Here is an 11258-nt window from a genome sequence, read left to right on the forward strand (position 1 = left end):
TGGCTGGTAATTCTTATCCTTTTCCAAGTGGGATCAGCTCAAGAACATGTTTATTGGAGTCATGTTCTAAATCCCCATGTTTTTAATGTTATTATGTGGTGGGATGCTGGCCCGCCTTTGTCATCTAATGCTACTTCTTGGATAGGAGGTCGATGGATGCTCCTGTCTTACCCCTTAACTGAAAATTTGGGATGGATTAAACTTAATTACTCCTTGATTTTATTGTCCAGCAACCCCCTATTTGTTTTTCCACAATAGCACATGATAAGTGTGTTCCTCTCATTCTTCAGGAGTATCTTTACCATCAGTCCAAAAGGGATACTAAGCTTGCAAACTTGACCTTTATTTCTGCTGTTACCACTAATCTTACTGAGGTCTCTAATGAAGCTACAAAGGGCCTGATCTTCCTATATGCCGTCTGAGTAGAGACTGGCAATATAAGTTTGAGGTCGTCCAGTGTTCACCACGCAGACAGCCTGCACCATATCAAGGGCCTCTGTTTGATAATGGAGTCCCCATGGTTATCTTATGTGTGCCAATCAGACTATTGGATTTGGAGTCCTCCCAATAGTTTTGTCACCTGGTCAGAGTATGGGCTTTCAGGACCAATATTATAACTAAGAGGGAAACAAGCTTTAAGCCCTGCTCATACCGAAATTTGGAGACCAGGACTTCCTTTTATTGAATGGGTTCTTTAACATGGTGAGTATTACTAGCGGTGGCAACTATACCCTCTTTTTGCATAATAATGTCACTGACACAGTCCTGATTTGTACTATGCACCCCTATATACTTTTGTTTGGGCAAGGTGTTCCTAACATAGAGCAGAATCAATCCTTTTACAGTATTAAAGTCTCTTCCAGTAGTTGGTATGCTACATGCTTGTCTCATCAAAACATTACACAGTTGAATATAACCTGTGTCATGACTGTAAAATGGCATGCAGAATTGTGGCTGCCCATAAATTTAACCAGGAGCTGGGAAGGAGATTCCACTCTGCAGCTATTTAGAAAAGCACTGTCTCATACTCAGAAAAAAAGATTTCTGGCCACTTTAATTGCTTTGTAGTCTCAGCTATTATTATATTAGCAACTGCCGCTACTGTGGCTGTTTCTCTGACAGCATCTATTCACACAGCCTCAGTGGTGAACCACATTGTATATAATGTAACCCATGAATTTCAAGAACGGGTAAATATTGATAAAACTATTCTGTCTCGCCTGGAGGCTCTTAAAGCCACTGTTAAATAGCTAGAGAATCAGCAGCAGGCATTCATTACCCATCAAAATTTACACTGTGATTGGCAATATAATTCTATCTGTGTCACACTTCTGCCGTATAATAGCTCCCAATATGCTTGGGAGAGAGTGAACACACATCTGCAAGGGGCTTATCGCGACCATTTGTCTTCTCAAGTTTCTACTCCTAAGTGTGAGTTAAAGAAACAACTTGAAGAACGGTCACAGCAATCACAAACAAGTACCCTTCTGCAATTTCAAGAAGGCTTTCAATGGTTAAACCCAAACACTTGGTTGTCTGGGTTAAACATGCACATCTGGGTGATGGCCGCTATAGTTATTCTTTCTTGTATCTGTTTGCTAGACATCTGCAGATGGCTCTCTGCTGCTACCCAGCGCATCGACGACCAGGGAAGAACTATAGTAGGTTGCCTTGCATTGGATGACCAGCATGATCTAAGAATTAAAGAAGGGGAAGACGTCGGGGGTGCATGGCAACACATTCAAGCTTGTGTACAAGGCATCTGAGGTAGGGGCATGGAAAAAGACGGAGGCACAGTGTGTATGTTATTTGTGCATGGAAATGTAACTCCTTGACCCTGAAAACAGGACAAGGAATGGAGTGTGTCATAAGGAACGCTGAAAACAGCCTCCTGAGAATGTGGTTTGAGTGCTTTTACAAGGCCATAGGTCCCTCACCACCCGACCTCAAAAGGCCATCTAGTGGATGTTTGTAGTGTAACAAGCCCTTTCAATAAATACTTGGCGGATGGATTCTGAGGTGACACTCTCTCGGAAGAGTGGTCCCCCGCTCCACTCAGCTAGAATCGTCTGAGAACTCATTCTTGGCGTTCACTGCAAGCTATGAGCTCTGCAAGCATCAGTTTGGGGTCCTCTTCTGAATGTTACAAAACCAAACCAAGCACATACATGATGAGAAGGCCACTTTGTGACAAATGAGCCTGAGGTCCCAACTTCGCAGAACATGGTTGCCATAGGTTTCGCCTGGAAATTTTCCAATAAGTCACTCACTGAGATTTTAATTTCCCATTTGGGTGAACTCAGTGAAATGTAGCATGGGATATGGTAGTAAACCAGAGATGCATACCATGTGACTTTGGAGAAGAAGAGATAAATGTTAGCATGTAGATAAGATAGAAAGTAGAGAACAACAAAGAAAAAACAGTCTTATGCACTCTGGGTTATAGGAAAGTTTATTGCAAAATGGATCTGTATTGTCATAGGCGATAAAATAAGTCAAATTTTTGCCTTATGCTATCATTGACCCACAATGACCTTAGTTTCTGATAAGTCAATTAAGTGAGTGAGTAAATCCAGTAAATCTGTCCCAGACGTTGGTACTTCTCTTAATATCCAAGTATCCAGCATCAAAACAGGGTAGGGAGAAATATTCTCCAAGCTCCCCTTTGCAACTTCCAGGCTAGGCTGTTACCCCTATGATCTAATGTGATTTGTTTAAAGCTTCCATCCTATGTCATTGATCTACGCTGTTTTTTATCCCTTCTCTTCACTGTTATCTACCACCCTCACCCAAGCTAGGCACAACTCTCTTCCCCCCTCACCTCTTAAAATCACTCTGAGAGGTCTCAGAATCTATATCAATGAGTCAATTCATATCTCAGCCTCAAAATTCCTTGATCGTCACCCCACCTCCACTAAAATTTAGCAAACTGTTGGTTTGAATAATAAAAGTGTATTTTTATAAGTAAAAAATTTGAATATTGGCAATTCCATATGGTTTGAGCAAGTCTTGCTAAGACCACACTTTGACCTAGTAATGACCTGAAACAACTGCACCTGTGAAATCTTAAAATCCAGTATCCTATTCTGGACACAACCTCCTAACCCTCCATGCTGTTCACTTCCTGCCCCACTGAACTGACGTTGTAATTTCATGATGACTCTCATCACTTGATTGTTTCTTTTTACCTAGTCCATTATCTTTTTCTTTATATGGCCCCTGTATGCCTTGGGATGTCACTTCAAGTCCTCCTTTGACAATTCCTTCAACTTCCACCTCTTAACACAACTGCCCTGAAATCCTTTAGCTTTGCATTAAGCATGTTGTCTGTGTGCTTGAGACATTCATTTATCTATTCAGCAAATATTTTTAAAGTGCCCACATCGTATCCCAAGTTCCATGTTAGACACTAAGTTTACAATGGGTAATAAGCTATATGGTTTCTGCCAACTAAAGTACAATCACGCAAACAGGCACTTAACAGTGCACAGATCTATAAGGAACTTAAATTTACAAGAGAAAAACAACCCCATTAAAAAGTGGGCAAAGAACATAAACAGACACTTCTCAAAAGAAGACATACATGCAGCCAACAAGCATATGAAAAAATGTCCAACATCACTAATTATTAGAGAAACGTAAATCAAAACCACAATGAGATACCACCTCACATCAGTCAGAATGGCTATTTTTAAAAAGTCAAAAAATAACAGATGCTGGCAAAGTTGCAGAGAAAAGGGGACACTTATACACTGTTGGTGGGAGTGTAAATTAGTTCAACCATTGTGGAAAGCAGTATGGTGATTCCTCAAAGATCTAAAAGCAGAACTACATTTGACCCAGCAAACCCATTACTGGGTATTTACTCAGAGAAATAGAAATCATTCTACCATAAAGACACACACATGTGAATGTTAACTGCACCACTATTCACAATAGCAAAGACATGGAATCCACCTAAATTCTTGTCAATTATAGATTGGATAAAGAAAATGTGGTGCATATACACCATGGAATACTATGCAGCCATAAAAAAGAACAAGATCCTGTCTTTTGTGGGAACATGGATGGAGTTGGAGGCTATTATCCTTAGCAAACTAATGCAGGAACAGAAAACCAAAGACCACATGTTCTCACTTATAAGTGGGAGCTAAATGATGAGAACTCATGAACATAAAGTAGAGAACAACAGACACTGTGGCCTACTTGAGGATGGAGGGTGGGAGGAGGGAGAAGAGAAGAAAAAATAACTATTGTCCTCTGGTCTTTATACCTGGGTGATGAAATAATCTGTACAACAAACCCTCATGACACAAGTTTACCTATGTAACGAACCTTCACATGTACCCCCAAACCTAAAATAAAAGTTAAACAAACAAACAAAGCAATGCACAGTATGTAGGGTCTATTTCAGGGGAAGCACATATTATAGGAACTCATGCTTTGCATACCTAATCCACATGTGGTATCTGCCAGAGAAAGTGATCCTTTTACTTTCATGATGTCTGGGTATATGTACAAAATGAGAAGAGAAAAGCAAGAGAAAGAAATGAAGCAAAATAACCCTAATCAAACCTCGATTTCTCCAAATATTACTATATCTTGGAATTAGTCATGCTGGGCAAAATCTACTTCCAGGTATACTCTGGAATTCCTCTAGGGATTGAATTATTTTTTAATTAATTTTTTGTTGGATATTGGCAAGTTATAATTGTATATATTTTATGAGGTATAAAATGATTCTGATATATATATATATATATATATATATATATATATGTACACACAATATGGAATGATTGAATCCAGTTAGTTAAGAAATCCATCACCTCAAATTCTTATCATTTATTCCTCCTGTCTGGCTGAAACATTATATACTTTGACCAACATCTCCCCATTCCCCTAACTCTCCAGCCTCTGTTAATCCCCATTCTACTCTCTGCTTCTATGTATTCCATTTTTTTAGCTTCCACATATAAGTGAGAACATATGGCATTTGTCTTTTGTACCTGGCTTATTCACTTAGAATAATGTCCTTCTGGTTCATCCATGTCACAACATGATCTCTTTTTTTAAGGCTGAATAGTATTCTATTGTGTAAATATATAGATATGTGGTGTGGGGGTGTGTGTATATATATATATATATATATATATATATATACCTGTATATATATGCATATACAGATACACATACAATCATCCAAACAGATGGATAAAGAAAATGTTCTATATATGGATGGACACTTAGATTGATTCCATAACTTGGCTATTGTGACTGATGCTGTAATGAACATGGAAGCACAAATATTTCTTCAACATAGTGATTTTAAAACTTTTGGATATATACCCAGAAGAGGAATTGTGGATTATATGATAATTTAGTCTTTTGAGAGACCTCTATACTGTTTTCCATAATGGCTGTCTTAGCTTACATTCCCACCAACAGTATGCTAGCTTCCCGATTCTCTACATCCTCGCCAACAACTATTTACTGTCTTTATTATAATTGCCATTCTGATAGTGTTAAGTTATATCTCATTGTGGTTTTAATTTGCATTTCCCCAGTAATTACTGACATTGAACATTTTTTTCATGTATTGTTGACTATTTGTATGTCTTCTGTGTTACTTCAGCCCATTTATTGAGTGACCCAAAAGACTGCCAGTTTTGAGTGGGGTCCAGAACAGAGGGCTCTGCAACAGATCCAGGCTGCTGTGCAAGCTGCTCTGCCACTTGGGCCATATGACCCAGCAAATCCAATGGTGCTTGAGGTGTCAGTGGCAGATAGGGATACTGTTGGGAGCCTTTGGCAGGTCCCCATAGGTGAATCACAGCTAGGATTTTGGAGCAAGGCCCTGCCATCTTTTGCAGGTAACTACTCTTCTTTTGAGAGACAGCTCTTGGCCCATTACTAGGCTTTGGTGGAAACTGAATATTTGACTATAGGTCATGAAGTCACCATGCTCCCTGAACTGCCTATCATGAACTGAGTGCTTTCTGATCCATCTAGTTATAAAGTGGGTCGTGCACAGCAGCATTCCATCATCAAATGGGAGTGGTATATAATGTGATCTGGCCCAAGCAGGTCCTGAAGGCACAAGTAAGTTACATGAGGAAGTGGCTCAAATGCCCATGGTCTCTGCTCCTGCCACCCTGCCTTCTCTTCTTCAGCCTGCACTGATGGCCTCATGGGGAGTTCCCTATGGTCAACTTACAGAGGAAGAGAAGACTAGGGCCTGGTTCACAGATGGTTCTGCACGATACACAGAAACCACCCGAAAGTGGAGAGCTGCAGCAATACAGCCCCTTTCTAGGACATCCTTGAAAGACAGCAGTGAAGGGAAATCTTCCCAGTAGGCAGAACTTCCAGCAGTGCACCTTGTTGTGCACTTTGCATGAAATTAGAAATGGCCAGATGTGCAATTATATACTGATTCATGGGCTGTAGCCAATGGTTTGGCTGGATGGTCAGGGACTTGGGAGAAGCATGATTGGAAAATTGGTGACAAATATGGGGAAGAGGCATGTGGATGGACCTCTCTGAGTGGTCAAAAACTGTGAAGGTATTTGTATCCCATGTGAGTGCTCAGCAACAGGTGACCTCAGCAGAGGAGGATTTTAATAATCAAGTGGACCAGGTGACCCATTCTGTGGACACCACTCAGCCTCTTTCCCCAGCCACTTCTGTCATTGCCCAATGGACCCACGAACAAAGTGGCCATGGTGGTAGGGATGGAGGTTACTCATGGGCTCAGCAACATGGACTTCCATTCACCAAGGCTGACCTGGCTATGGCCACTGCTGAGTGCCCAATTTGCCAGCAGAAGAGACCAACACTGAGCCCTCCATATGGCACCATTCCTTGGGGTGATCAGCCAGCTACCTGGTGGCAGATTGATTATATTGGACCTCTTTTATCATGGAAAGAGCAGAGGTTTTTCCTCACTGGATAGAATAAGTGTCTATCCGGAATAGACATTTACTCCGGATATGGGTTTGCCTATCCTACACGAACTGCTTTTGCCAAGACTGCATCCGTGGACTCACAGAATGCCTTATTCACCATCATGGTATTCCACACAGCATTGCATCTGACCAAGGCACTCACTTTATGGCCAAAGAAGTGTGGCAGTGGGCTCATGCTCATGAAATTCACTGGTCTTAGCATGTTCCCCAACATTCTGAAGCAGCTGGATTGATAGAATGGTGGAATGGCCTTTTGAAGTCACAGTTACAAAGCCAACTAGGTGACAATACTTTGCAGGGCTGAGGCAAAGTTCTCCAGAAGGCCATGGATGCTCTGAATCAGCGTCCAGTATATGGTACTGTTTCTCCCATAGCCAGGATTCATGGGTCCAGGAATCAAGGGGTGGAAGTGGAAGTAGCACCACTCACCATCACGCCTAGTGATTCACTAGCAAAATTTTTGCTTCCTTGTCCCATGACATTGTGTTCTGCTTGCCTAGAGGTCTTAGTTCCAGAGGGAGGAATGCTGCGACCAAAAGACACAACAATCCATTATACTGGAAGTTAAGATTTCCACCTGGACACTTTGGGCTTCTCCTCCCTTTCAGTCAACAGGCTAAGGACGGAATTACAGTGTTGGCTGGGGTGATTGACCAGGACTACCATAATGAAATTAGTCTACTACTCCACAATGGAGGTAAGGAAGAATATGAATGGAATACAGGAGATCCATTAGGGCGTCTCTTAGTATTACCATGCCCTGTGATTAAGGTAATGGGAAACTACAACAGCCCAATCCAGGCAGGACTACAAATGGCCCAGGACCTTCAGGAATGAAGGGTTGGGTCACTCCAACAGGGAAAAAACCATGGCCTGCTGAGGTGCTTGCTGAAGGCAAATGGGATACAAAATGGGTAGTAGAACAAGGTAGTCATTGGTATCAGCTACCATGACAGGACCAGCTGTAGAAACGAGGACTGTAATTGTCATGAGTATTTCCTCCTTCTTTTGTTAAAAACATGTTTGTACATGTACACACTTGTACCAAGAAAATATCTTAATTTTTCTTCCTTTCTCCTTTATCATGTGACATAAGATTTATTGACTTCACACTAGCATTTAAGTATCGTTAACTTTATGTATTTGGGTTGGGGATTGGTGCATTTTGGTTGTATGAAGGACAGTTGTATTACGTTAAGCGTAATTATGACCTTATTGTCTTTATTTGAAGATTATGTGTGATCTTAGGAGATGTGTATGGGTTCAAGTTGACAAGGGATGGTTAATATTGAGTGTCAACTTGATTCAATTGAAGGATACAAAGTATTGATCCTGGGTGTGTCCTTGAGGATGTTGCCAAAGGGGATTAACATTTGAGTCAGTGGGCTGGGAAAGGCAGACCCACCCTTAATCTGGGTGGGCATGATCTAATCAGCTGCCAGTGCAGCTAGAATATAAGCAGGCAGAAAAATGTAAAAAGAAAGACTGGCCTAGCCTCTCAGCCTACGTCTTTCTCCCGTGCTGGATGCTTCCTGCCCCTGAACATCATACTCAAAGTTCTTCAGTTTTGGAAATCAGACTGGCTCTCCTTGCTACTCAGCCTGCAGATGGCCTATTGTGGGGCCTTGTGATCGTGTGAGTTAATACTTAATAAAATCCCCTTTATATATTCCATTAATTCTGTCCCTCTAGAGAACCCTGACTAATACATCCTCTTCTGAGAAATGTCTATTTAGGCCCTTTGCTTATTTTTTAATCAGGTCATTTTCTTGTTATTGAGTTGTTTGAGTTCCTTATATATTTTAGATATTCCCTCTTTATTAGATGTATGGCTTAACAAATATTTCCTCCCGTTTCACAGGTTGCCTATTCACTCTGTTATTTGTTTCCTTTGCTGTGCAGGAGCTTTTTTGTTTGATGTAATACCATTTGTCTTTGGTTTTGTTGCCTGAGCTTTTGGAGTCAAATCCACAAAAATCATTGCCCAGAACAATATCAAAAATAAAGAAAATATAAACACTATAATCTTTAAATTATACTTTAAAAATACACCTGACATACGGCCTCGATAGATTTTCATTGCCTCCAAGTAATTCTACATGGTTTCAGACTTTTAAAGAAACGCCAAAATCTTTCCCAAAAAAATTTGTTAGAGTGATTCATTAAACTAAGAAAGAGAAGACAAATCAACAAAGCAGTGTTCAAGGAGGCTTACAGTAAAATTTCACATAGACGGTCAAATCTAACAACCCAGGTAAGAACTAAATAAAGAGGACAAGAAAGTCATTCAATTAAAAAGCCTAAGCAATGCACAGTTATTGTAATTGAGAAAAATCTATTTAACTCAGTTCCTGAACCCACATGCCAAAAGGAAAACATGTTAAATGGTTCTTCCTAACCTATTTTAGCTGTTTTCTAGAGATAAAGCTTTTCCTAAATTTCAAAGAAGCTCAGAATTCTTAAGGGGGAGGGGAGACTAAAAAATAGTGATGACCTGTAAAATGGACAGCACAAATCAAACTCCAGAGGGCACATTGAGTTCATGTGTGATTCAGGCAGGCACAGGAATGCACTACTCCTACTGGTAGGGCGTGGAAGTGGGACCCCAGGCAGCACTTTAAGGATCAAGGCAGCCAGTCCATGTAGAGAAAGGTCTCCCTCCTCAGACACTAATCTGAGGGTTGGAAAGCAAAATACTACCACCATCATCACACCAACTCGGGGGGGGAAAGTGCAGCAGGAGGGAGAGGTGAGCAAAACTCAGGGCCTTGACAGAGAAGAAAATGGTGTGATATTATTACCATTATCATTAATTATTTTATCTGATAATGATAACAGCTACCATTTCCTGGGTTTTTTGTTTTGTTTTGTCCTGTTTTACTGAGTGCCAGGCACTAAGTGCTTCACATGGTCACGTCTAGGTCCTCCACTAATATTTGAGTGTCCTGAGGCAAGAGGACAAATGTAGATCCAGATACCACGTGTCTAAATATGCACACATTATAAATCAGGCCTACAAGCTGTCACAATGTGTTATCTCCTATCTTGACAAATATACCTTCATAATGATTTGGAAGTCCAGGTTCAAATTTAAAATTCTTGGAAACCTCTTAGTGTGATGGTGGGACATGACACCTCAGGAACAGATAGGCCATGATTCACCATCTTCCTATCTTTCTCCACTCCACAGTCCAAACCCCAACGGGCCTCATGCATATGGGTGTGGCCTCATCAGCCCATACACCACATCAATAGCTATCCTTTGTCCATCTTTCCAACCTGGAAGTATACATACCTTTGTCACAATCTTCCCTAGGAAGAACTTCAAGTCAGTTGTGGCATACACAGACCATGGAAGGAGGATGAGTCATTTGTCAGGGAATTTCATGTTGGGTATGTTATGCATGTTCTAGAAATGTGGGGCTGTGGGAGGACACACACTGGGTGTCACAACCCCTTGGTCCTGTGGACTCTACACTTCATCAGAAGAAGACAGGACACATTACATAATTTTGGGGACCCAGTACAAAATGAAAATGCAGGACCAAGGCCTTATCAGGAAAAAAGTGTAATTAAAGTTACTAAAATATAAAGCTTTTTTCTTTCTTCCATAGTGCATCTCAGCTTGTCATGGTGTTTTTTTTGTTTTGTTTTTTTGTCATTTAATGTTCTAAGTAAAGAAAAATTATAATTCTAAAGTATTCATATGAATTTCACCACATGAATTTCACCACATAATGCATCTACATTATGTGGTGCCAGTTTTAAACACAAATGTAAGAACTTTTAACTTGTATATTGAATACACAATTTGTATTTTGTAGCTTGTACATGCATACTTACTTTGTTTTGTCAAAACAATGAAAATACTGCATAAAACTGGCTCAAGTGTTTTTGTTTCACTTAATATGTTCACATTCTACCAACACTCTCTACCTTCAGCTGACTGATGAATAAGAAAAGACTGAAAGGAAAAGGAACTGTGACCTGCCTCATCTTTCTCCTTCCTCCTATGTCATCATTTTCAGCACAAGTAATTGGCAAATACAGGGAAGTAACACAAATAAAAAAGGATAGGTAGAATCGTGTGGTCTTTTATGTTTCCTAGAATGTTGTTGCCTTCTTTCTGTGTTTGAAGAAAGTTCTGGTTTGAACTAAAAGTGTGGTCTCAAGATGTCAGGGCACCTGCTTACTCAGTCCTAGAAATGGCATGCTTATCTGGCACTTTGAGTTTCACTGACTTTCCAAGCACTCTAGGTCTACCCAAATTCTTTGTGCATGAGCCATCAG

At 40.5% G+C, this 11258-nt stretch overlaps 1 long non-coding RNA gene across 1 annotated transcript; it reads left to right on the forward strand.

The window, feature by feature from the left end:
- The first annotated feature begins 7475 nt into the window (after window positions 1–7475).
- LOC134733713 (uncharacterized) lies at window positions 7476–11051 on the forward strand. Its single transcript, XR_010117343.1, has 2 exons — window positions 7476–7665; window positions 10911–11051. It is a non-coding gene; the product is annotated as an uncharacterized lncRNA (long non-coding RNA).
- The last annotated feature ends 207 nt before the right edge of the window (window positions 11052–11258 follow it).

This window comes from Symphalangus syndactylus, chromosome 12, assembly GCF_028878055.3.
Source record: "Symphalangus syndactylus isolate Jambi chromosome 12, NHGRI_mSymSyn1-v2.1_pri, whole genome shotgun sequence".
Taxonomy (NCBI): domain Eukaryota; kingdom Metazoa; phylum Chordata; class Mammalia; order Primates; family Hylobatidae; genus Symphalangus; species Symphalangus syndactylus.